This window comes from Callithrix jacchus, chromosome 19 (assembly GCF_049354715.1).
Source record: "Callithrix jacchus isolate 240 chromosome 19, calJac240_pri, whole genome shotgun sequence".
Lineage (NCBI taxonomy): Eukaryota > Metazoa > Chordata > Mammalia > Primates > Cebidae > Callithrix > Callithrix jacchus.
This window is the reverse complement of record NC_133520.1, coordinates 751,318-778,234: the sequence shown is the minus strand read 5'-3', so window position 1 is coordinate 778,234 and position 26,917 is coordinate 751,318. Positions and strand designations below refer to the sequence as shown.

Here is a 26,917-nt window from a genome sequence, read left to right as displayed (position 1 = left end):
GATCCACCCACCTCGGCCTCCACAAAGTGCTGGTATTACTGGAGTGAGCCACCGTGCCCGACCCTATAGGCTTTTGATAGCATGTTCTCTTATTCTTTTTCTTTTCCATAAATGCTCTTTCACAATCCCAAAGCCACATGTCTGGTGCCTAAATACCAACCCTACTGAAAACCCAATGTCCATGAGGTATGGGTAAATTATTTCGACCTACTTATTGTAAGCAGAAATACAAAATAAAAATGAAACTCTTAATCAAATAAAAAATAAAAAACCAAATTTACTCTTCTTCTTAAAAAAGTTAATTTATATACCTTTTGTATGTAAATTGTTTCTCTACTTTCTGTCTAAGTATCTATGAAATCTATTTCTGCTCTAATTTTTATTTCTTATTCTTTTATATTTCTCTCTCTCTCTCTCTCTGTCTTTTGAGATGCAGTTGAACTTTTATCGCCCAGGATGGAGTGCCGTGGTGCGATATTAACTCACTACAACCTTCGCTTCTCAGTTTCAAGGGATGTTTCATTCTCAGACTCTTCAGTAACTACAATTGCAGGCCCCTGCCACCACACCCGGCTAATTATTGTATTTTTAGTAGAGACCGAGTTTCACAGTGTTGGCCAGTCTGTTCTTGAACTCGTAACTTCAGGTGATCCGCCCACATTGGCCTCCCAAAGTGCTGAGATTACAGGCCTGAGCCACAGTGCCCAGCATATTATTTTCTTTATTATTCAAACATTGAGATGATTTAGTTGTCCTTTTTGAAATACTTTGTGGATTAAACTCAGGATTTTTAACATATTTTTATTTTTTTAATATAGAAATATAGCACTATAAAATTCTATTTTAGAACTGTTTTGTGGGTTTTTTTGAATCCCAGAAGTTACTGTATGTTGTGTTTCTATTTTTTCCCTCTCAATATACTTTCTGATTTTCCTTTGCTTTTTCTCTTTGACTCACTGGATGTTCAGGAACATTTTGTTTACTGTTCACATATTTGTGAGCTTCAAATTTTTCTTTGGCTATTGATTTGTAGTTTTCTTAAATTGTAATTTTAAAAGGTGAAACATCAGGGCATGGTAGCTCATGACTGTAATCCCAGTACTTTGGGAGGCTGAGGCAGGTGGATTACCTGTGTTCAAGAGTCTTAGACCAGCCTGACCAACATGTTGAAACCTCATTTTTACTAAAAATACAAAATTACCTAGGTGTGGTGGTACTTTTAGCTACTTGGGAGGCTGAGGCAGGAGAATTGCTTCAACCCGGGAGGTGGAGGTTGAACTGAGCTAAGATCTCACCATTACACTCTAGCCTGGGTGATAGAGTGAGATTCCATCTCTAAACCAAAACAGAAACAAGTTGATATCATTTTAATATTTTTAAATTTGAAAAGACTTTGTTTTGTTTTGGCCCAACATACAATCTATTATGGATAATGTTCCATTTGTGCTTGGTAGGAATGTGTCTTCTCATACTGTTACATGAAATATTCTATATATGGTCCTATAGGTGCAATTACTCTGTAGTGCTATGCAAACATGTCATTTTCTTTCTAGCTTTCTGCCTGAATAATCTATTAAGTAGAGTAACAAGGTCCTCTACTATTGTCATATTTGTCTGTTTGTTTTCTAAACTTTTCTTTACGTATGTTGATATATTTATATGCTCCAAAACCCAGGAGCTAAGGGCTTCGATACAAATGGAAGAAAGCTGCCTTCCTCACACAAGCTTCATCCAGGGAAAAAGAGCAGTGGGAAACGATGGTGGGGTGGTGGCTCGGATGCAAGTGGCCCAAGGCTAGGACCCAAACTGATGCCCTGGATGCCCCCAGCCAGTTCTCCCCTGCTTGCCCTCTCCCCGAGGCCAGCCCAGAACTACCTGCTGCTGCCTAGGCACCCTCGGACAAGTCTTGGGACCTTAACTCTGCATTGTGCTAGTTCAGGGAGACTGGGCACCTCGGTAAACCCAGACTGACTGGGGAAGACAGAGCCTACACCTCCCTAGGTTCCAGATCCATCCGGCTGCTTGGAGCTCAGGAACTAGCCCCCAGCCTGACTGCAGAGGCTCCTCTGGTCACCCCTTGCAGCTCAGGGACCCCCGGACCTGCAGTGGGTGGCAGGGACGAGCATGCACCCAGAAAGGGGAGCATTCTGCTCTAAGGCCAGAGGTGGAGAAAGCCCTGCCTCCCACCTCCCCCAATCGCCAGGTCTCTGGCTTTCCAAGATACCTGGTGACCTCCAGGCACTGTCATCGAGGCTGCTGTGTGGCTTCGGGTTTGTGACCTCCCTCCCCACCACCCGGGAGACTGTGGCCAGGGGCACAAAGATTGCTGGCCACTGTTAGAACCCAGAAAGTCTAAAGGCCTGCCTGCCTCAGCTGGTCACCCCCAACCCCCACCTGCATTCGCCATTATTCCTGGTCGCCCAGTGGAGCTTCCCCTGGAGATAGGGTTCCCGTCACTCCACCCTCCCATCTTAACTGTTGTTATGATAATGTGAATACTCCTCACCCCACTTTGCCATCTTAACTATGCCCAAGTATTACCCCACCTGCCATTGTAACTGAACTTATGGTAATATATACTCCTTTCCCCTACCCCCACCACTGTAACTGATTATATCCTGTAACACCCCTGCCCCCTCCCCAAAATATTTACTCCAACTTATAAAACCAACTTGTCCCGACCCGCGGGACGAGCAACGCGGACCCTAGGGAGGAAGTGGGGATTATGGGAGAGACAGGAGACGCGAAGAATGGAGACAAGTCAAGGGATCTGATCAAGTCTCATTTATTAGGCACAAAGCAACAGCTTATAAGCAAGCAAAGGCGGGAAAACTTGGGGTAATCGAGTCAGAGAGTAACCATGGAGATGAGGCACAGACTGGCCTCGTGATTAAGAAGAAAGTGGAGAAGAGATAAGTGGGGCAGGATGTGGAGAGATAACAAGGCCACAAGACTGCTTATCATCACCTTTAAGATAGCCAAATGGCTACTGCTTCCTACGGGTCCCCCTTTTTAATTTTATTTAAATGGCTGAATACTTGCGGGGGCCATGCCTGTCTTAGGTCGAGAGACACACCTACAGTGATGCCTTTTACCCTTACCCGTCATAGGGTGAGCGGGAATCATGTTCCGACCCCGTCTTAGGTGGGAGCATCTTACTGTTAGGCTCTCAGGTTGCCCGTCATTGGCTAACTGGCCCATATCACCAAGCAATATTAGAGGTGGTTGGCACTACCATAGCCTAAATCCATCTCTAACTCTCGATCAGCCATTTCCAGCTTATGGTAATGGATCTGTGGGGGTTGCATTTTTAATGCATCAATTTGTTGTTTAACAAAAGCCATGACCTCGTTAAATATGAGGGGCCCCACAGCTAGGAGTAGAAGGAATCCAATAAAAGGGCCGAGGAGGGGAAGGAGATAAGGAAGGAACCCATTCAACCCTCCCCACAGTGGATTGTCGAGGAGTGCCTTTCTTCTTGCGGCTAAATCTTCTTGAAGGGTTTTTATCTTATCTCTAACAATGCCAGAGCGGTTGGCATAGAAACAGCACTTCTCCTCTAGTGCTAGACACAGTCCTCCCTTTTCTGCGGTGAGTAGATCCAGGCCTCGGCGGTTTTGCAGGACTACTTCAGCCAAGGAATCAAGCTGATCCCTAAGTCATACTGTTGTCCAAATCCACTGTCAGTCATAGGTATAGGTGTTAGGATTATCACTAGTAAGAGCCACATGATTGTCTGAAAAGGAAAGGGGAGAAAGAGATAATCCTCAGGGTCTAGGTTATTCCCTGGGATGGGTTATTATTTTCCCGTTCTGACATTCCTTTACAGTCTATTTGTTTCACTAGTCTTTCAGGTAGCCATCTGGCAGAATCTACTTCTTTAGCATACACACAAACTGATCCCCTGCCCCAAATTAATACGGGGTCAGGGCCATGCCAGGAGCCTGTCATAGGGTCCTTCCACATTACGGATGCAAATTGCGTTTGAGTTTCTGATTGCCAATGGCGTTCTGCAGCGGAGTGTCCATCTTTGTCTAAAGTTAAAAAATTGAGTATAAATAGTGAATGTGCTATGAGGTTTCTGGGGGACCCCTTGATGGGGTACCATTCCCCCTTTTTAATTTTCTGGAGGGTCAGTTTTAAGGTAAGATGAGTTCTCTCAACTATTCCTTGGCCTTGAGGATTATAGGGGATGCCAGTTACATGCTATATGTTTAATTTAGAACAAAATCGGGCAAAGGCTGAACTAGTATATCCTGGCCCGTTATCAGTCTTGATTTTTTGTGGGCAGCCAAGGGTGGCAAAAGCAGACAGTAAGTGTCCAATGACCTGTTTAGTGGCTTCTCATGTTTGAAGTGTAGCAAACACATATCCACTACAGGTATCAACGCACACATGAACATATTTAAGATTACCAAATTCTGGGTTATGGGTTACATCCATCTGCCAGAGTGCATTTGGGACTAGGCCCCTAGGATTGACACCTAAATGGGGCACAGGTAAATGGGTGGCACATTGTGTGCATTCCTTAACTATTTGTCTAGCTTGTTCCCTGGTAATGTGGTGTAGCAGCCTGAGAGAGTGAGCATTAAGGTGGTGCAGGCTGTGCGTATGTTGAGCTTGAGATAATGGAGTTTCAGTTTCAATGGCATAAGTATGGAGGCTGCGGGTGGCCAGGTCAGCTTGTTGATTGCCTTGTGATAGTGGTCCAGGCAATCCTGAATGAGCCCGCAAGTGCCCAATAAAGAAAGGATGAGTTCTGCTGATAATGGACTGTTGCAATTGTTTGAATAATTTTGCAGCTGAGGAGGTATGTTTGATAATGGGGGCTGTCTCTAAGTTAGGTATAGACTGAGCAATGTATGCACTGTCAGTATAGACGTTTAAAGATTGATTGGGAAAAGCAGAGAATACTGCTGCTACTGCTTGCAACTCAGTAAGTTGAGCAGAAGAGGATTGAGTCTGAAATTGTACAGTGTGGCCTTGAGTGACATAGGCAGCTATACCTGTAGATGAGCCATCAGTAAATACGATGAGTCCATCAGGTATAGGTTCAAGTTTTGTAATTTTAGGAAAGACAAACTCATGCCTACTGGCAAAGGTAATCAATTTGTGAGGAGGATAGTGATTGTCTAATTGTCCTGAAAAGGAAGCTAACGCCACAGGCCAAGCTTCAGTAATTTGCATAAGCCATTGAACTTGTTCTTTACTGTACAGCTGAACAATCAAGGAAGGCTCCTGACCAAAATATTCCTTGCCCATTGTTCGACCTTGGATAATTAGACTTGTTACCATAAGGTAATATGGTTCAAGGACCCCTTTTTGGCATATTAGGAAGGCGTACCCACATGAGTGGAGCAGTCTGCCAGAACACAGCGGTGGGAGATAAAGAAGTCTGGCAAATGATGAATTGAAGTGGCTTGCTATAGTCCATGAAGGTGATGGTTTGGCGATTAATGGCATGTCTACAGTTTGGATAGCCTGAATGCCTTCAGAGGTTAACTCACGAGGTGAGGTGGGGTTTGGGTCCCCATTTAGAATATCATAGAGCGGTTTAAGATCTGCTTTGCAGAGTTTTAAATGAGGTAGTAGCCAATTGATATCTCCTAACAATTTCTGAAAGTCATTAAATGTCTTCAGTTTATCTAGCCTAAGCTGCACCTTTTGTGTGGTAATTTGGCTCCCTTTTAGCTGGAAGCCTAAATATGTGTAAGGGTCTGCGAGTTGCACTTTTTCAGGAGCTATTAACAGACCATGCTGAGTAAGAGATGTCTGTAAAGCTTTAAAACAAGAAAAGACATCTTGTCCAACTCTTCCTGCTAAAAGTATATCATCCATATAATGGATAATATAAATTTCTTTCCAGGTGTCTCTAACAGGTTGAATGGCCAAAGCAACAAAAGATTGGCACAAGGTTGGACTGTTAGCCATGCCCTAACATGGAGGTAGTACTTTCCAGTGATATCTTTTCATAGGCTCTTTAAAATTGGTAGAAGGCACACTAAAAGCAAAACGCTTTTGATCCTCTGGATGTAACGGAATAGTAAAGAAACAGTCTTTTAGGTCAATAACAATCTTGTAATAGTTCAAGGGATGGCAACAGGGGAAGGGAGTCCAGGCTGTAGGGCCCCCATGAGGACCATGGACTTATTGACTTCCCTAAGGTCCTGTAATAATCGCCATTTTCCTGACTTTTTCTTTATGACAAAAATTGGTGTGTTCCAGGGAGAATTGCTAGGTTCTATATGCCCCGCTTGCAACTGTTCCTGTATCAGTTGTTGAGCGGCAGCTAATTTCTCTGAAGAAAGGGGCCATTGGTCAACCCATATGGGGTTATCTGACAACCAAGTAATTTTGTCTGCATGGGCTACAGGACAGACCGTGGCCCCTACTGAAAATACCCTATCCCTTTCCTATCTGTTTGTAATTTGGCCTCTATAGGACTCAAAATTCCAGTTTGGTTTTTTCACAGCCCAGTACCTGGCACGTATTCATGTTTGAGCATCTGGGCGGTGACAATCTCATTGGGGCTGCCTATGACCATGCCTATTTGTGCTAGCAAGTCTCTTCCCCAAAGGTTAAAAGGCAGGCCTGCAACAATATAGGGTTGGATTTGGCCTTGATTTCCCTTTTTGTCCTCCCATTTAAGTATTTTTATACTTTTTTCTGGATTTTTACTCTGTCCAATACCAGTGAGATGAGTAATAGTAGCGCTCACCAGCCATGTGGCAGGCCATTGTTTTATACTAATTATAGTCACATCGGCTCCGGTATCCACCAACCCTGTGAACTCCTTTCCATCTAACCACAATGTCATCATGGGCTTTTTTGGAGATATCACTTCTGCCCAGTAGACATCAGAGGAACCAAAGCCTGAGTCACCTCTATTGTTTTTGACAATCTTATTATTAGTTTTACATAGAGGCAACAGTAAAAGTTGAGCAAATCTCTGTCCAGGGGAGATAGTACTTATGACTTTAGGAGAAGCTGCCATAACTTTAATTTCTCCCGTGTAATCATTATCTATTATTCCAGGGAGAACTTGCAAACCTTGTAGTGTGAGGCCGCTTCGCCCTAGAATAAGTCCAAAAGAACCTTCAGGCAGAGGTCCAAAGATGCCTGTAGGCAATGCCTGAACCCCCATTTCAGGTGTTAGTACTGTATGGGAGGTGGAACAGAGGTCCAATCCTGCGCTTCCTGCTGTGGTTCGGCAGAGGCTTGAAACGGATTGTTGGCTGGAGGAACAGAACTGACTGCCCCAAAGATCTGTCTTTGTTTGGGGGCCTGGGGCTGGCCCCTCACCCCGTTTCCCTGGTGCGGGGAGAGTGGCTGTCCTTGGGCATCTCGTTTTGATTTACATTCATTAGCCCAGTGTTTCCCTCTTTTGCATCGTGGGCACAAGCCGGGAACCTTAGCATTAAGAGAGGGTTTTTTATCAGACTTGCAATCTTTGGCAAAATGGCCGTTAGCACCGCATTGAAAACATTTGTTCTTTGATTGATTAGATAAAAACTGTTTCACAGTGTAGCCCTGTAGGGCTGCAGCCATGGCTAGTCCCTGTTGATAAGCTGAGCACAGGCGTATATACCCTGAGAGGTCTGTGTTCTTTTTGTAAGGGCGGATGGCCGCTTGGCAGGCGGCATTGGCGTTTTCAAATGCTAGCTGTCTAACAAAATCTGTTCCCGCATCTGCACTGCCAAAAATTCTGCCAGCAGCTGTAAGAAGGTGGTGCACAAATTCTGAAAAGGGCTCATCCGGTCCTTGTTTTATGCCGGTGAGGGAAGCACCGACGTCTCCTTTAGTGGGCAACTTCCGCCAGGCTCTTGTACCTGCAGCTTGAATTTGGGCATAAAGACCTGCATCATACTGCATTTGTGCGTCGCTGGTAGCGTAATTGCCTTCACCAGCTAGCATGTCAAAATTCCAATTATTATTAGCCTGCGCGTTACGGCGGGCAGTTTCCTTACAGCATTCATAATACTCAGATTTCCACAATAAATAATCACCTCCCGAGAGGGTGGCTCGGGCTATCGACTGCCAATCCCCGGGGGTCAGCCAATTTTCAGCCACAGACTCTAAGATAGCAGTAGTATAGGGAGCAGTAGCTCCATATTGTGCTACCGCAGTTTTCAATTCCTTAATTATTTTGAAATCGAGACCAGCATGGTGTCTCCAAGCAACTCCCCTATCATCGGTGGTTTCTGTTACGGGAAATGCTTTCGGATCATCAAGGTCTAGCAAAGAATTATTTTGGATGGGTTGCCTCGGTGCTGCTCCTCGTCGGGGAGGGGCAGTGTTTTGGGCGTTTTGAGGCTTAGCCTCGTTTCTGGCTTTACCTATCTTTATTTTCTCAAGCTGTTCAATTAGCTCCTGATGTTCTACTTCAAGCCTAATTTGTTCTTTCAGGGAATTGATTTTTTCTTGTAATTCTTTTTGGGGGTCAACAACGGGACACGCTATTGGAGGTGCCGAGGGTCCCGTTCTATAGGGTGGAGGCTGCGGTCCATAAGTGGACCAGTCTTGGTTATTATATCGAATGCCTCGTCCTCCAAATCACCCCAGTCTATATTTGACCCAGAAGTTTCCTTATCTATAGTCCAGTCAATTACCTTAGTCTGGTTCGAGGGTTCAATTTTAGGCTTATCAGGCTTGCCAGGCCTTTGAGTCTGTTTTCTAGTTCCCTTTTTGATTTTTTCTAAAGGTGGATTCTGGTTCTCGGAGGGGCACTGAGTCCCTCCGGGTGGTCCTTTCTCGGAGTCACTATCAAAGGACATCAAATCCTCATCTTTGTTAACTAGTGGTGACTGTGCCTTTTTATTTACAGGCAGCGGCTTGGAGTCATTAAGATCCTTTGTACTGCCGGAGTGGCTCTTATCAAGTCCTTCTTTCAGGAGAGACTCTCCCTGAGAAATTACATTAGCAATGAGGGGATCACAGTGTTTTTGAGTTAAAATCTCATCTATCAAATTCCAATAAGAAAAAGCTGTGACCGGCACCTTTTCGGGCCCAAAAGTACTGTAGTAATCTTTCAAAGCATCTCCTACCCTTTTCCACCGTTTTTGGTCTATAGTTCCTTCCTGAGGGAACCAAGGGCAGACATCCTGAATATAGTCAAAATATTTACACAATTGTTTTATTTTCACCTTTACTCCTCGCGCCTTTAAAGCCTTGCTTAAACTCTCTATAAACAACTCATGCTGGCTGATTTCCTGTCCCATATTCGCCGTCCACCTACCGGAGCGCGAGTCCGTGGCAGGCTCCCACGACGCTCTTTCCTCCGGGTTTCTTAGTTCTCCTGTGCCGGCCGATCCTGACGGCGTCCCTCACTGTATTCCTCGTACTCGAGCTCTCACGTTGGGTGCCAGTTTGTCCCGACCCGCGGGACGAGCAACGCGGACCCTAGGGAGGAAGTGGGGATTATGGGACAGACAGGAGACGTGAAGAATGGAGACAAGTCGAATGGAGACAAGTCAAGGGATCTGATCAAGTCTCATTTATTAGGCACAAAGCAGCAGCTTATAAGCAAGCAAAGGCGGGAAAACTTGGGGTAATCGAGTCAGAGAGTAACCATGGAGATGAGGCACAGACTGGCCTCGTGATTAAGAAGAAAGTGGAGAAGAGATAAGTGGGGCAGGATGTGGAGAGATAACAAGGCCACAAGACTGCTTATCATCACCTTTAAGATAGCCAAATGGCTACTGCTTCCTACACCAACTCCTATCCGAACACCCTTTTTGGCATTAGACCACCTGCACCCAGGTAAATCCAGTCATGTTGCTCACACAAAGCCTGTTTGGGGGGGGTCTCTTCATTCAAATCAAGCATTTTAAACAGGTGCTGGCACCTGTGGGATGGAAAATAGGCTCCCAGTCTCCAGCCCGCACTGTGCCAGGACACCCAAGTGAGCCTCAGCCCTTCCCTAACCCCACCCCACTAGGCAGCCGGCCACAAGCCAGCTCCATGGAGGGCAAGGTGGCTGGGGCGGCCCCCAGCCCGCCAGGTGGGTGTCCGGTGCTGGATCCAACAGGTACTATAGGCGTTGTCTGCCGATCACTCTCCTACTCCGAACATGGGACCCGCGAATGCCAGGGGATTTGGGCCACCTGGAGAGGGGCAAGGACTGAGGGAAGAAGAGCAAAGAGGGAGCTTTCAGGTGAGACCGAGAGCGGGTGGCGGCACTCACCTCCAGCTGGGCCGGGGTCCGCAGCCAAGTCACCTCCCCACCGCGTGGGAGGCTATCTCAAAGGCCCGGAGGGTGGGCCGGCATGAGCTCCCTCATTGATTCTGAGCATGGTCTGGATGCGTGGATGCATGCCTCCCTGTCCTTGTCCTCTGCTTCCATGTGGGGACATGACTCTCACCCCTTGCACCGTGCTTCTCTACCACTCTGGCTCCAGCTGGCCAGGTGGGCTCAGGCCCAGTACCCGGCTGTCTCCTTGTACCCTGGAGCACAGTGGCTGAGGCGCCCAGGAGTTGTGCTCCCTAGAAACTCCCTTCAGTTCCGGCCTCCTTCTCAGCTCCTCTTCGGCAGTCCCCGGAGGCCTTGCAGCCATCCGCAGCACCATCCCAGCTCTGCTGGTGAATGAGTTCAAGAGCCAGGCTTCCGGGCTCACCTCGGTCTCCTGCACCCTGGCTCCTCCCAGGGTTGGGGAAGCCCCACTACCACCCTTTGCATCTCTTATGACTCTTCGGTTTCCAGCTGCACAACCTGAGGAGCGCCTCGATGTACGCGCACTCACACTCTGGCACGTCTGCATGCACACGTGCACATGCATAGCACACACAGGCAGACACACGAGGGGGCGAGCAGGAGCTTGGCAGACGGTGCTCTTTCCTTCCCTTCCCAGGGGAACTGCTCACGTTAACTCTGGCAAACTGCTGCTCCTTGGCACAGGACAACTCACCCGAGTGCCAGCTGCCTTCACTACTTCATCCCAGTTGCCCACACCCTAGGGCTATGATTATACCTAAGCCCAGGGGGAAAGCAGGGCACCAAGGTGGACGGCCTGTGGCGAAAACTGTGGGGTGGCGGCAAAAGGGGGGTTTCTCATGACCGCCCCAGGAGACATCCAGGGAGGCACTGCAGCTGAAGGGCATCACCCGCACACCACAGATCTCTCTCCTCCAGGGCCTGAGAATATGTGGTGTGATGCCCATTTTTTCCGAGGTCATATGATGTATCTAATGTGAGGAAGCGGGCACTTGGACAAAGGTGTGAGCTACAAATTTGCAGACTGTAAGCAACCTGCCAATGTGCTGACGTCTGTTGAGTCTACACCCAGACCCTGAAATGTGTGTGTGGTGAGTTCTGTGTGTCTCTGTGATGTGAGTGCACTGTGTGGAATGTGTGCGGTGAGCGGTGTGTGTCTGTGTGAGGTGTGTGCACTATGAAGTGTGTGTGTCTGATGAGTAATGGGTGTCAGAGGTGTGTGCACTGTGTATGTGTGTGGACTGTGTGTGGTGCATGATGTGTGTCTAAGGTGTTAGCCATGTGAACTTTGTGTGTGGTGAGTGGTGTTTGTGTGAGGTGTGTGCACTGTGGGGGGTGCGTTGTGAGTAGTGTGTGAGGTGTGTGTAATGTGTAGTGGGGGTGTGGTTCTCTGATGTGTGTGCACTGTGGAGTGTGTGCGGTAAGTGGTGTGTGTCTGTGTAAGATATGTGCACTGCAGAATGTGTGTGTGAAGTGTGTGGTGACTGGTGTGTTTCTGTGTGAAATGTGTGCACTGTGAAGTGTGTGTGTGAAAAGTGTGGTCTGAGGTGTGTGCATTGTGGAGTGTGTGTGGAGTGGTGTGTCCGTGTAAGGTGTGTGCACTGTGGAGTGTGTGTGTGAGTGGCATGTGTCTGTGTGAGGTGTGTGCACTGTGGAGTGTGTGTGTGGTATGCAGTCCTTGTCTGTGATTTGTGTGCACTGTGGAGTGTGTGTGTGCTGAGTGCTCTGGGTCTCTGTGAGGTGTGGGCACTGTAGAGTATGTGTGGTGCTTTGTGTGTGTGAGGTGTGTACTGTGAAGTGTGTGTACTGTGAAGTGTGTGTGTGAGGTGAGTGGTGTGTGTCTGTGTGAAGTGTGTGCCCTGTTTGGGGATGGTGACTGGTGTGTGTCTGTGTAAGGTGTGTCCATTTTGGAGTCTGTGTGGTGAGTTGTGTGTGTGAGGTGTGTGCACTGTGAAGTGGGTGTGCACTGAGTGGTGTGTGTTTCAGGTGTGTGACTGTAAGGTTTGTGCACTGTGGAATGTGTGTTGAGTGGTATGTCTTTGTAGAGTGTGTGTGGTGAGTGGTGCATGGCTGCGTTGTGTGTGCACTGTGGTGTGTGTGGTGAGTGGTGTGTGACTTTGTGAGGTGTGTACACTGTGAAGTGTGTGTGTGGTGAGTGGTGTGTCTGAGGTGCCTGCACTGGAGTGGTGAATGGTGTGTGTCTGTGTAAGGTGTATGCACTGTAAAGTGTGTGGTGAGATGCGTGTCTGTGTGAGGTGTGTGCACTGTGGAGAGTGTGTGGTGAGTGGTGTGTGTGTGAGGTGTGTGCACTGTGTGTGTGAGGAGTGGCATGTGTCTGTGTTAGGTGTGTGCATGTGGAGTGTGTGTGTGGAGTGAGTGGTGTGTGTCCGTGTGAGGTGTGTGTACTGTGGAGTGTGTGTGTGGTGAGTGACATGTGTCTGTGTGAGGTGTGTGCACTGTGGAGTATGTAGTATGTGGTGCTTGTCTGTGTGATTTGTGTGCTCTGTGGAGTGTGTTTGCTGAGTGCTGTGTGTCTGTGAGGTGTGTGCACTGTGATGTGTGTGTGTGAGGTGAGTGGTGAGTGTCTGTGTGAGGTGTGTGCCCTGTTGTATTTGTGGGGGTGACGACTGGTGTGTGTGTAAGATGTGTCAATTTTGGAGTCTGTGTGTGTGGTGAGTGGTGTTTGTGTGAGGTGTGTGCACTGTGGAGTGGGTGTGTGTTGTGAGTGGTCTGTGCTGTGTCAGGTGTGTTTAATGTAAAGTGTGTGTGTGGTGAGTGGTGTGTCTGGGAGGTGTGTGCACTGTGTAGTGTGTATGGTTAGTGGTGTGTGTTTGCATGAGGTGTGTGCACTGTGGTGTGGGTGTGGTGAGTTGTGTGTCTGTGGTGTGTGCACTGTGGAGTGTGTGTGGTGAGTGATGTGTGTCAGTTTCAGGTGTGTGCACTGTGGAGTGTGTGAGTGTTGAGTGGTGTCTCTTTGTGAGGTGTGTGCACTATGGAGTGTGTATGTGGACTGCAAGTGGAGCATCATGTGTGTCTAAATTTTGTGCACTGTGGTGTGTGTGTGGTGAGTGTGGTGTGTCTGTATGAGGGGTGTGTATTGTGGAGTGTGTGTGTAAAGTGTGTGTGGTGCATGGTGTGTTTCTGTGAGAAGTGTGTGCTGAGGAGTGTTCATGGTGAGAGGTATGTGACTGAGGTGTGTGCACTGTGGAGTGAGTGTGTGAGGTGAGTTTTGTGTGTCTGTGTGAGATGTGTGCATTTTGGAGTGTGTGTGGGTGAGTGATCTGTGTTAGTTTCAGCTGTGTGCACTCGAGTGTGTGTGGTATATGGTGTGTGTCTATGTGAGGTTCGTGCACTGTCGGAGTGTACATGTGAGTGTTGTGTGTGTGGGGTGTGTAGTGTGGAGTGTGTGAGTGAAGTGTGTGTGGTGCATTGTGTGTTTCTGTGTCAAGTGTGTGAGCTGCACTGTGTGTGTGGTGAGTGGTGTCTGTGAGATGTAGGCACTGGGAGTGTGTTGAGTATGTGTGTCTGAAGCGTGTTCACTGTGGAGTGTGTGTGGTATGTGGTTTGTTTCTGAGGTGTGCACTGTTGGGTGTGTGTGTAGTGTGTGAGTGGGGTGAGAACTGTGGTTTGTTTCTGAGGTGTTTGCACTGTTGGGTGTGTGCGTGTGAAGTGTGTGGTGCATGGTGTGTGTCTAAGATGTGTGTACTGTGGAGTGTGTGGTGAGTGGTGTGTGTCTTCAAAAGGTGTGAATTGTGAGCTGCGGTGAGTGATGTGTGTGTGAGGTTGTGCACTGGAGTGTATGTGCGGTAAGTGGTGTTTCTCTTCATGAGGTGAGTGAACTGTGGAGTGTGTGTGGTGAGTGGTGTCTGTGTGAGGTGTGTGCACTGTGGAGTGTGTGTGTGGTGAGCAGTGTGAGTCTGAAGTGTGTGCCCTGTAGATTGTGTGTGTGTTGTGAGTCATTGTGTCTGTGTGAGCTGTGTGCCCTGTGGACAGTGTGGGTGGAGTGTGCGTGGTACATGGTGTGTGTCTTTCTGAGGTGTTGTCACTGTGGAGTGCACGCGTGAGGTGAATGGTGTGTGTCTGTGTGAAGTGTGTGTACTATGGAGTTTGTTGGTGTGACTGGTGTGCATCTGTGAGGTGTGTGCACTTTGCAGTGTGTGATAAGTGGTGAATGTGAGGTGTGTGCATTGTAAAGTGTGTTTGGTAAGTGGTGTTTGAGGTGTGTGCACTGTGGAGTGTGCATGGAATGTGTGTTTTGTGTAGTCTGTGAGACGTGTGCACTGTGGAATGTGTGTGTGGTGCGTGGTGTGAGTCTATGAGGTGTGTGCCCTGTGGAGTGTGTGTGTTTTGTGTCTTTGTGAGGTGTGTGCACTGTGGGGTATGTGTTGTGGTGAGTGGTGTTGTCTGTGTGAGGGGTGTGCTCTGTGGAGTGTGTGTGTGTTGTGTGATGTGTGAATGTGAGGGATGTGCTCTCTGGAGTGTGTGTGTGTTGTGTGGCATGTGAATGTGAGGTGTGTGCCTTTTGGAGTGTGTGCATCTGGTAACTGGCATGTGTCTTGGTGAGGTGTGTGCACTTTGGGTGTGTGTTGTGAGTGGTGTGTGTGTGAAGTGCGTGCACTGTGGAGTGTTTGTGTGTTGAGCAATGTGTCTGTGTGAGGCGTGTGCATTGTTGAGTGTGATGAATGGTGTGTGTCTGTGAGGTGTGTGCACTGTAGTGTGTGTGTGGTGAGTGGTGTGTGTCTGAAAGTTTTGCATGGTGGAGTGTGCGTGGAAAGTGTGTGGTGTGTAGTGTGTGTCTGTAAGGTGTGTGCACTCTGAAATGTGTGTCGGATGAGTTGTGTGTGTTTGAGGTGTGTGCATGTGGAGTGTGTGGTTATTGGTGTCTCTGTGAGGTTTGTGTATAGTGGAGTGTGTGATTGGTGAGTGGTGTGTGTCTGTGTGAGGTGTATGCACTGTGAAGTGTGTGTGGAGTTTTTTGGTGTGCAATGTATTTCTGTGTGAGGGGTGTGCCCTGTGAAGTGTGTATTGTTAGTGGTGTGTGTCTGTGTGAGGTTTGTGCACTGCAGTGTGTGTGTGGTTACTGGTGTGTGTGCAGTGTGTGCACTATGCAGTGTTTGTGTGGAGTGTATGGGGTGCGTGGTGTGTCTCTGTGAGGTGCGTGCACTGTGCACTGTATGTGTGGTGAGTGGTGTGTGTCTGTGTGAGGTGTGTGCACTATGTACTTGTGTGTGGAGACTGGTTTGTGTCTGTGTGAGGTGTGTGCATGGGGAGTGTGTGAGTAATGAGTGGTGTGTGACTGAGGTGTGTGCACTATGCAGTGTGTGTGTGTGGAGTGCATGTGGTACCTGGTGTGTGTCTGAGGTTTTTTCAGTGTGGGATGTGTGTATGAGGTGAGTGGTGTGTGTCAGTGTTAGATGTATGCACTGTGTAGTGTGTGTGTGGTAAGTGATGCGTTTCTGTGTGAGGTGTGTGCACTGTGGAGTGTGTGCGTGGGGAGTGGTGCATGTCTGTGTGAGGTGTGTGCATGGGGAGTGTGCGTATGTCGTGAGTGGTGTGACTGAGGTGTGTCCACTGTGGACTGTGATGTGACTCGTGTGTGTGAGGTGTGTGTACTCTGCAGTGTGAATGTGGTGAGTTGTGTGTTTTTATATGAGGTGTGTGCACTGTGGAGTGTGCGTAAGGAGTGGTATGTCTCTGTATGAGGTGTGTGCATGGGGAGTGTGTGTGTGGTGGGTGAGTGGTATGTGACTGAGGTGTGTGCACTGTGGAGTGGGTGTGTTGTGAGTGGTGCTGTGTGAGGTGTATGTACTGTGGTGTGTGTGTGGTAACTGGTGTGTATCTGAATAAAATGTCTATTCTGTGTAGTGTGTGTGTGATTAGTGGTATGTGTCTGCGTGAGGTGTGTGCAGTTTGTGTGTGGTGAGTGGTGTCTGTGTGTGGTGTGTGCCCTGTGGAGTGTGTGTGTGATGAGTGATGTGTGCCAGTTTCAGGTGTGTGCACTGTGGAGTGTGTGTGTGTTGAGTGGTGTCTCCTTGTGAGGTGTGTGCATTATGGAGTGTGTCTGGAGGGTGTGTGTTGTATCATCTGTGTGAGTTATGCACTGTGGTGTGTGTGTGATGAGTGTGGTGTGTCTGTGTGGGGGTGTGTATTGTTGAGTGTGTGAAGTGTGTGTGTGGTGCATGGTGTTTTTCTGTGTGAGGTATGTGCACTGTGGAGTGTGTGTGTGGTGACAGGTGTGTCTCTGAGGTGCTTGCACAGCAGAGTGAGTTTGTGTGGTGAGTGGTGTGTGTCTGTGTGAGGTGTGTGCCCTGTGAAGTGTGTGTGTGGTGTGTGATGTGTGTCAGTTTCAGCTGTGTGCACTGTGGAGTGTGTGTGTGGTGCGTGGTGTCTGGCTTTGTGAGGTTTGTGCACTGTGGTGAGTGTGTGTGGTGAGTTTTGTGTGTCTGTGTGAGCAATGTGTATTGTGGAGTGTGTGTTTGAATGTGTGTGGTGCGTTGTGTGTTTTTGTGTCAGGCGTGTGAGCTGCAAAGTGTGTGGTGAGTGGTGTATGTGTGTGTGAGGTGTGCGCACAGTGGAGTATGAGTGTGTGTTGAATGGTGTGTGTCTATGTGAGGTGGGTGCACTGTGGAGTGTGTGTGTTGAGTGTTGTGTGTCTGAGTGAGGTGTGTGCACCATAGAGTGTGTGTGGTTTGTGTCTGAGATTTGTGTACTGTTGGGTGTGTGTGTGGAGTGTGTGTTGAGTGGTGTCTGAGGTGTATGCATTGTAGAATGTGTGTGGTTTGTGGTTTGTGTCTGAGATGTGTGTACTGTTGGGGGTGTGTGTGTAGGGTGTGTGGTGCATGGTGTGCACCTGAGGGGTGTAAACTGGATTGTGTGTGTGGTGAATGATGTGTCTGTGAAGTGCGGGCACTGTGGAGTGTGAGTGGTGAGTGGTGTGTGTGTGAGGTGTGTGCACTCTGGAGTGTGTGTGAGATGTGTGAACTGTTGAATATGCTTGTGGTGCGTAATGTGTTTCTGTGTGAAGTGTGTGCACTGTGGAGTGTGTGTTGTGTGGTGTGTCTGAGGTGTGCACGCTGTGAAGTTTGTGTGCAGTGAGTGGCGTGTGTTTGTGTGACTTGTGTACACTGTGGAGTAGGTGTGAGGATTGTGGCATGTCTCTGCGAGGTGTGTGCACTGTGGAGTGTGTGCTTGAAGAGTGTGTGGTAAACATTGTGAGTCTGTGTGAGGTGTGCGCACTGTGGAGTGTGTGTGAGGAGTGGTGTGTGTCTGAGGTGTGTGCACTGTGCAATGTGTGGGGAATGTGTGTGGTGCGTGGTGTGTGTCTGAGGTGTGTGCACTGTGCAATGTGTGGGGAATGTGTGTGGTGCGTGGTGTGTGTCTGACGTGTGTGTACTTTGGGGTGTGAAATGTGTGGTGAGCGGTGTGTGTTCTTGTGAGGTGTGTGCACTGGGCTGTGCCCACAGCCCCCGCCAGAGGGCCCATAGCAGCCCCCAGGACCACCCTGGCTGCTAGGGACTATTTTGAAAAGGTGGTATAATATGATACTGGGAACAATATCATAGCGAGATGATAATGTTATTCTGTTTTTTTTTTTTATATTAGGCACTACTCTAGTTACACCTCTGCCATATTGACAAATGTCATCCTCACCCCCCTTGACATTCGAATTGAAAGCACAGGGAGGTTTCACTCCTTGCAATGTTTAATTCAACATAATTGTTTTCTTGTGGACATTAGTGACCATATCAGAGCATGGTGTACACCTCTTGCTATATTCAGAGTATTTCCCTATGGGCAGTAACATTCTCCTTTCCTTCTCTGGATATTAGGAACAATGTCACAGGACCGGTGTACAGCCCCAGTCACATCGTGAGTAATGTCATCTATAATCCCCTAGTTATTAGGAACAATATCACGGGGGGATTGCACTCTCTGAGGTATTTGGAGTAATATCCTCTCCGTTTTTGGATATTAGAAACAATACTACGGTGGTGGTGCACACTTTCTGTGACATTCAGGGTATAATCATCCTCTGTCCCCAGGTTATTAGGAACTACATCACAGAAGCGTTGTACTTTGCCTGTCATATTGGAACAATCAGAGTGTACACTTGCTTTCACAATGAGAGTAACACCTACTTAAAATATGATGGATAATATCACAAAATAGACACACATGAATGTATACCCATTTTGATATTGGAAGTAATTTTTATCTAAATACTAAAAATCATATCCCAGAATATATTCATGATGTGTACACTTATTGGGATATCACAATAAATGTATATAATATGTACCATATGTACATTGACTGTGATGTACATATGTGTACGCAATACATATGTACAATAAATGTACATAATCTGTACAATATGTACATTTATATGCACATAATGTGTACACAATAGGTATGTACATAATGTGTACAATATGTACATTTATTGTAATATCACATTATATAATCACAACAGCAGGTATAATCACAATACTTATGTAATACATATCAATATAAATGTACACATGTACATATACATTGATTGTGATATTACAATATGTACACATGTGCATCATGTACACATTGTGTACAGATGTACAATATATACATGTGCACATAACTGCACAGTATGTAGATATGTACACTGTACATGTGCACATATATTTACATATGTAAATATATATCTGTACATGAGTACATAATATGCACAAAATGTACACATGTAAAATATGTACACACATGGGTGTATACCCACTTTGATAGCAGGAGTAATTTCTATTTAATATAGTAAAAATAATATCCTAGAATGTACTCATAATGTGTACATTTATTGGCATATTGCAATAAATGTATGTAATAGGTACAGTATGTACATTTACTCTGATGTACATATATGTATACAATACACATGTAGAAAAAATGTACATAATCTGTAAAATATGTACCTATACATGTGTACACAATGCGTAGGTACATAATGTGTACACTATATGCATTTCTTGAAATATCAGTGATATATATATAATCACAATAATATACATATAATACATAATATCACAATAAAAGTACATAATGTACAAATAAAATACATATGTGTTGTGTACATATTATGTACATATATAGTTATTGTGATAACACCATATGTACACCTATACAAATATGTGCCCACTATGTAAATTATGCAGACATGTAGAAATAGGGAAAAACTGTGTACCTATGCACAGAGTGCTAGCCCACAGCGCTAGCCCACAGCCCCAGCCAGAGGGCCCATAGCAGCCCCCAGGCTCACCCTGGCTGCTTAGGGATCCCTTGGCTATTGGGCTGTGCCCACAGCCCCTGTCAGAGTACCCATAGCAGCCCCCAGGCCCGCCCTGGCTGCTTAGGGACACCCTGGCTTGGAAGCTTAGGCCGCAGCCCCCAGGCAGACCCTGGCTGCTTAGGGACCCCCCCTCCGGCTAGGGGACTCTGTCCACAGCCCTTGCTGGAGGGCCTGTAGCAGCCCCCAGGCCCACCCTGGCTATGTTTCCAGGCTGGTCCCAAACTCCTGGGCACAAGCGTTTTTCTCTTTTCGGCCTCCCAAAGTGTTTGGTATTACAGATGTGAGACACCACACCTGGCCTCCATCTGTTTCTTTAGAGTAGAGCCGTCCTAGTATGCATCTTTAGCCCATAACTGTTCCCCAGCATTGTTATGTCTTTTAAGCCTCTTTCAATCTCCAAGTTTGTTGGCTGGGTGAGTGCTCACACCTGTAATTTTGATGTGGTAAGATCATTTCAGTTCAGAGGTTTGAGGCCAGCCTGGACAACACAGGAAGAGTCCTGTCTCTACAAAACCCAATTTTCTTTCTTTTTTTTTTTTTTTTTAACTCCACCCAGGCTTCAGTGCAGTGGTGTAATCTCAGCTCACTGCAACCTTCACCTCCTGGGTTCAAGCCATTCTTCTACCTCATCCTTTCAAGTAGCTGAGATTAAAGGCACATGGCACCATGCCCAGCTAATTTTTGTACTTTTAATATAGCTGGTGTTTCAGCTTGTTGGTCTGGCTGTCCTCAAACTCCTGATCTCAGGAGATTTTGGGCTGAGATGATGGGGTCTTCTAAATATACAATCATGTCATCTGCAAATAGAGACAATTTGACTTCCCCGTTTGCTAATTGAATACCCTTTATTTCTTTCTCTTGCCTGATTGCTCTGGCTAGAACTTCCTATACGAGCGATCCCCACAGATCCCTCAGTTGTTGGGGACCTATACTATGTTGAGTAGGAGTGGGGAGAGAGGCCATCCTTGTCTAGCACCAGATTTTGAAGGGAATCCTTCCAGCTTTTGCCCATTCATTGTGATACTGGCTGTGGGTTTGTCGTAAATATATTTTATTATTTTGAGATATGTTCCATCAATACCTAGTTTATTGAGAATTTTTGCCTACTCAGGAGGTGGAGGCAGGAGAATTGCTCAACCCAGGAGGCAGAGGTTGCAGTGAGCAGAGATCATGCCACTGCACTCCAGCCTGGGAAACAAGATCAGAACTCCTTCTCAAAAAAAAGTAATGTGACTGTTATTTTCTTGTTATAATCACAGAGTTCATGTGGAAAAGCTAAGCAATATGACAAAATGCAGAGTTAAAGTTTTAAAAAATTGCCCCACATTTGATCAGCAAACCTTTTTTCTTCTCTTGAGACAGACTGGGTCTTGCTGTTGCCCAGCTGGTGTGCAGTGGCACAATCACAGATGACTGCAGCCTCGACCTCCTGGGCTCGCTCTGTGCTCCTGCCTCCCAAGGAGCTGGGACTACAAGTACACACCCCTACATTCAGCTATTTTTACTATGGTTTTTGTAGAGGTGAAATCTCACTATGTTGCTCAGACTGGTCTTGAACTCCTGGCCTCAAGTGATCCTCCCACCTCAGCCTTCCAAAATGCTGGGATTACAGGCATGACCTTATCTGGAGACCGGGTTGTTACAGAGGTCATCAAGTTAAAATGGGTCATGAAGGTGGGGCCCTGATTCCACATAACTGGTGTCCTTACTAAAAGGGAAATTTGTTGCCAGTAAAAGAAAAAGAAAGAATAAAATATTTTTTCTTGAGACAGTCTTGTTCTGTCACCCAGGCTGGAGTGTAGTGGTGTGATCATAGCTCAATGCAGCCTCAAACTCCTGGGTTCAACTGATCCTCCCACCTCCGCTTCCTGAGTAGCTGAGACTACAGTTGTGTTCCACCATGCCCAGCTAATTTTCTGTATTTTATGTAGAGATGGTATCTCACTATGTTTCCCAGGTTGGACTTGAACTTCTGGGCTCAAGCAATCCTGCCTTGGCCTCCCAAAGTGCTGGGATTATAGGTGTGAGCCACCGTGACTGCCCAAAGGTAAGTTTGCACACAGAGACAGACATGCATAGAAGGACAATGGCCACTGTAAGTCAAGGGATGCCTGAGCCAGGAGAGAGGCTGGGACAGATTTTTCCTTAGAGCTTCCAGGGAGAGCCCGGCTGCAGACACCTGACTTTACACTTCCGGCCTCCCAACTGGGAGACAACATTTTATTCTATTTATTAATTTATTGAGACAGGGTCTCGCTCTGCCACCCAGGCTAGAGTGCAGTGGCATGATCTCAGCTCACTGCAGCCTCATTCTCCCTGGCTCAAGAAATCCTTCCACCTCAGTCTCCTGAGTAGCTTGGGAACACAGACACATGCAACCATGCCTGGCTAATTTTTTTTTCTGAGATAGATTCTTGATCTGTCCCCCAGTCTGGAATAAAGTGGTGTGATTTCAGCTTACTGCAACCTTCACCTTCTGGGTTCAACAGTTCTCCTGCCTCAGCCTCCTGAGTAGCTAGGATTACAGATGTGTGCCACCACACCCAGCTGATGTTTGTACTTTTGGTAGAGACAGGGTTTCACCATGTTGGTCATGCTGGTCTTGAAGTCCTGACCTCATGATTTGCCTACCTCAGCCTCCAAAAGTGCTAGTGTTATAGGTGTGAGCCACCACTCCCGGCCTTGTATTTTTTTCAGTAGAGACAGGGTGTCATCCTATCGGGATTACATACATGAGCCATGGCATCTGGCCTGAAACAACAAATTTGTCTTGTTCTAAGCTACTTTGTTTGTGGCACTTTGTACAGCATCCCCAGCAAAGTTATACCCAAGGAATAATCCATTTCATTGTTAAAACACAGAAGCTCATGCCTTTGGTCGTTCATGAATGTGTAGTTGGATTTTGGCCAGGAACAGAGGCTCATGCCTGTAATCCCAGCACTTTGGAAGGTGGAGATGGGAGGATCACTTGAAGCCCAGAGTTTGAGGCCAGCCTGGCCAACATAGTGAGACCCCATCTCCACACACACACACACACACACACACATAAATATTAGCTGGGCATGGTGGCATGCACCTGTAATCCCAGCTACTCAGGAGGCTGAGGTAGGAGGACTGCTTGAGCCTGGGAGTAAGAGGCTGCAGTGAGCTATGTTTGTACCACTGTACTGTAACCTGGACAACACAGGAAATCCCTCTCTATCTCTAAAAAAAAAAAAAAAAAAAAAAAAAAAAAGGATGGGGGTTTGATTTTGTGTTTTTGTTGTTGTTACTGTGGTTTTTTGAGATGGAGTCTCGCGCTCTGCCCAGGCTGGAGTACAGTGGTTCAATCTCGGCTCACTGCAACCTCCACCTCCTCTATTGAAGTGATTCCCCAACCTCAGCCTCTCGAGTAGCTGGGATTACAGGCGTGCACCAGCAAACCCAGCTCATTTTTATATTTTTAGTAGAGGTGGGGTTTCACTATGTTAGCCAGTCTGGTCTCAAACTCCTGACCTCAGGAGATCCACCCACCTTGGCCTCCCAAAGTGCTGGGATTACAGATTTGGGTCACTGCACCTGGCGGATTTCATGTTTTGGCTGGGTTGGGTCTGGCAGGTGTATGGTTAATAAACCAGGTCTAAGTATTTCTAGGCTTTTGCACACAATGACAGCAATGTTGTGGGTGGTGATATTGGCTTCGAACATAGATGAAAACAAGATCTGGTCTCCTTTTTTCACCCGGACGGTGTCGACAAGCTGACCTAGGAGATAAAAAAAATAGCTACATGAGGCCATGAGTACATCCTGGGAAAGGGGATGCCAACTGCTGAGACCCCAGCCCCCCTGCTACCACCCAGCCCACCCAGCCAGTGGCTCTTCCATGTTCATTACACCTTTTGAGAAGTTCGCTATTTAAAGGAGGATGAATCAAGGAAAGTTCAGGGCTGGGGCACAATTCCGTTAAACACGATAAGAAATATGCTTTGGTTTATGAAAACCCATGGCCAGGCATGGTGGCTCACGCCTCTAATCCCAGCACTTTAGGAGGCCGAGGTGGGAGGATCACCAAAGGTCAGGAGTTTGAGGCCATCATGACCCACATAGTAAAACCCCATCTCTACCAAAAATACAAAAATTAGCCAGGTGTGGTGGCATATGCCTGTAGTCCCAGCAACTCGAGAGGCTGAGGCCAGAGAATACTGGGAAGTGGAGGTTGTAGTGAGCCAAGACCACACCATTGTACTCCAGCCTGGGTGACAGAGTAAGACACTGTCTAAAAAATAAAAATAAAATGAGAAAACCTGATCCTTCTGCCAGATATGAGGGTGCATGCCTGTAATCCCAGCACTTTGGGAGGCTGAGGTGGACAGATCAATTAAGGTCGAGAGTTCAAGATAAGCTTGGCTAACATGATGAAACCTTGTCTCTGCTAAAAATACAAAAATGAACCGGGCATGGTTGAATGTGCCTGTAATCCCAGCTACTAAGGAGGCTGAGGCAGGAGAATCACTTGAACGCAAGAGGAATAAGTTGATGCTAGACGAGATTACACCACTGTAACCCAGCCTGAGGGACAGAGCAACTCACCCTCAAAAAAAATTCAGAGAAGACCAAGATATCTGCAGATAATGCACTGTGTCACTTTCCCTGTGCACTTTTCCTGCCTCTTGGTAGACAGCTTCTAACATCACCATGAGATCCTGGTGAAGGAGGGGTGAATACTGAGGTTGCTAGTTTAATGAACATTTTTCCTCCAGAGAGAGATGCTCATCTTCTTTATTTTTTTATTTATTTTTTTTTTTGAGATGGAGATTCGCTCTTGTTGCCCAGGCTGGAGTGCAATGGCATGATCTTGGCTCACCGCAACCTCCACCTCCTGGGTTCAAGCAATTCTCCTGCCTCAGCCTACCAAGTAGCTGGGACTACAGGTGTACGCCACCATTCCCAGCTAATTTTTGTATCTTTAGTAAAGACGGAGTTTCTCCATGTTGACCAGGATGATCTCGAACTCTTGATCTTGACCTCGTGATCCACCCGCCTCAGCCTCCCAAAGTGCTGGGATTACAGGCACAAGCCACCGCCCTGGCCAAAAGGCTCATCTTCTGTCAGATTCCTTTGAGTGTTTTTTTAAACCCTGCTGTAGGTGGTTTACCCTTAGGGCACTTCTCCATGAAGCCACCAGGTGACGCCATTGCTGCATAAATGAAACAAACGGATCCAACCTTAGAAAATATTGTTGTACTTGCTTTGAGCTGGGTAGAGTGAGTCAAACCTGTAATCCCAGCACTTAGGGAGGCTGAAGTGAGTTCACTTGAGGCCAGGAGTTCGAGACCAGCCTGGCAACATGGTGAAACCCTGTCTGTACTAAAAATACAAAAATTAGCCAGGCATAGTGATGCACATCTGTCATCCTAGCTACTCGGGAGGCTGAGACAGCAGAATTGGTTGGGAAGCAGAGGTTGCAGTGAGCCAAGATTGCGACTCTGCACTCCAGCCTGGGTAACAGAGCGAGACTCCATCTCAAAAAAAAAAAAAATAGTGTTCCTAAGGACTGAGAGGGGAAACTGAGGCATGCAGACTGGAGTTGGGGTGGGACTTGGTGAGAGAATGGGTTCAAGTAACCTGTGAATGACTCTCAGAAAGTCAGAGCAACTTAAAAAAATTATTTATTCTACCTCCCACTTCCACATTTTCCAAATATAGGAACCAAAGCTGAGAGGGGAGAGATAAGTATCTTAAAAGCACCACGTTGGTAGGGAGCAGGGTTGCCAGAGAAAACAGGACATCCAGTGAAGTGAGAGTTTCGAACTCTCAGTGTATGTTTCAAATAATGCACGAGACTTAAACTAAAACCTCACTCTGTCTTCAAAGGTAACTGGGTATCTGTATGATGATTTGCTAAGTCTGACAACCCTCATGAGGGTAAAATGAAAATTTGTTTGCTTGTTTTGCTATTTTGTTTTGTTTTTGAGATGAAGTCTCACTCTGTTGCCTAGGCTAGATAGAGGGTAGTGGTGTGATCTTGGCTCAGTACGACCTACGCCTCCCGGGTTCAAGTGATTTTCCTGCTTCAGCCTCCTGAGTAGCTGAAATTACAAGTGCATGTCATCACACCTGGCTAATTTTTATACTTCTAGTAGAGACGGGGTTTCACCATGTTGGCCAGGCTGATCTCAAACTCTTGACCTCAGGTGATCCACCTGCCTCAGCCTCCCAAAGTGCTGGGATTACAGGTGTGAGCCACAGAGCAAGTTTATTATTTCCTAAAAAAAAAGTTTTTTAGGAAAGAAAAGATAGAATGGCTACTCCATAGAGCAGCCCAGAAGACACTGGTGCCCATCTTTAGGGCCATTTCTTCATGACATGCTGAACGAGGGGTAGATTATTCATGACTCCCCCTTTTCAGATCATATAGGAAAATTTTCTGATGTTGCCATGGCATTTGTAAACCATCATGGTGCTGGTGACAATGTAGCAGTGAGGACGAGCAGAGGTCACTCTGGTCGCCATCTTTGTTTTGGTGGGTTTTGGGCTGGCTTCTTTACTGCAGCCTGTTTTACTGGCAAGGTCTTTGTGACCTGTATTCTGTGCTGCCCTGCTGTCTCATCCTGTGACTCAGAATGCCTTCACCGCCTGGAAATGCAGCCCAGTAGGTCTCAGCCTCCTTTTACCCAGCTCCTATTCAAGACGGAGCTGCTGTGGTTCACAGGCCTCTAACAGCTGGGCTCCTCGGGATCTCCTGATGTTCTGTCCCCTCTGTCCCCAGCTCCTGGATCTCTCCACCATCGCTCTCTTCCTGAGCCGCCTGCCTCTGAGTTTCTTCATCACCAAGAAGAGGATTCACTGTCAGGTTTGGCTTTTGGGAAAAAGACGGACCACGCAGGAAGTGGGGAGAAAGACACAGGCTCTGGTGTGGGTGATGAAGAGGGCAGAGCTGAGTGGGAGCCAGCGGGTCTGGCTTTGTTCTTGTCTCTGTGAGTTTCCCATTGTGCAGACCTGCCCCGCTCCTTCCCCATCACATTGGATGGTGGCTCAACCCTCCAGTGTTCAGATCCCAGGCCCTGGGTCAGATTAATGCCTTTTTCTCCTGCACCCCATCAGTCAGCAGATTTGCTTGGAGTCATCTTGAAAATGCATCCAGCAGCAAGGCCCTGGCTCACTCCTTACTTCTGCCCCAGCCTTTCTCTACTTCCAGCCACAGGAGACCTGTGTGAGCTGAATCCATTGTACCCTCCTCTGCTCAGACCCACAATGCCCCTGTTTTCCTCAGTCTGAGCCAAAGGCCCCACTGTGGCCCACCTGGCCTGCCCTGAACTGCCTCATTGCCTCCAGCCTCACCTTCCATCCATCTCCCTCCCTTTCCCACCTACCCCCTTCCCCATCCTCACACCTGCCTGATGTTCACACAT

At 47.1% G+C, this 26,917-nt stretch overlaps 1 protein-coding gene across 1 annotated transcript in view; it reads left to right on the top strand.

Moving 5' to 3' along the window:
• LOC144580306 (uncharacterized) overlaps window positions 1-26,917 on the top strand; it is a 126,334-nt gene that overhangs the window by 69,009 nt on the left and 30,408 nt on the right. Inside the window, exon 4 of the mRNA XM_078356381.1 lies at window positions 21,484-26,358. The gene's annotated coding sequence lies outside the window, so the exon portion shown is untranslated. The remainder of the gene's footprint in view (window positions 1-21,483; window positions 26,359-26,917) is intronic.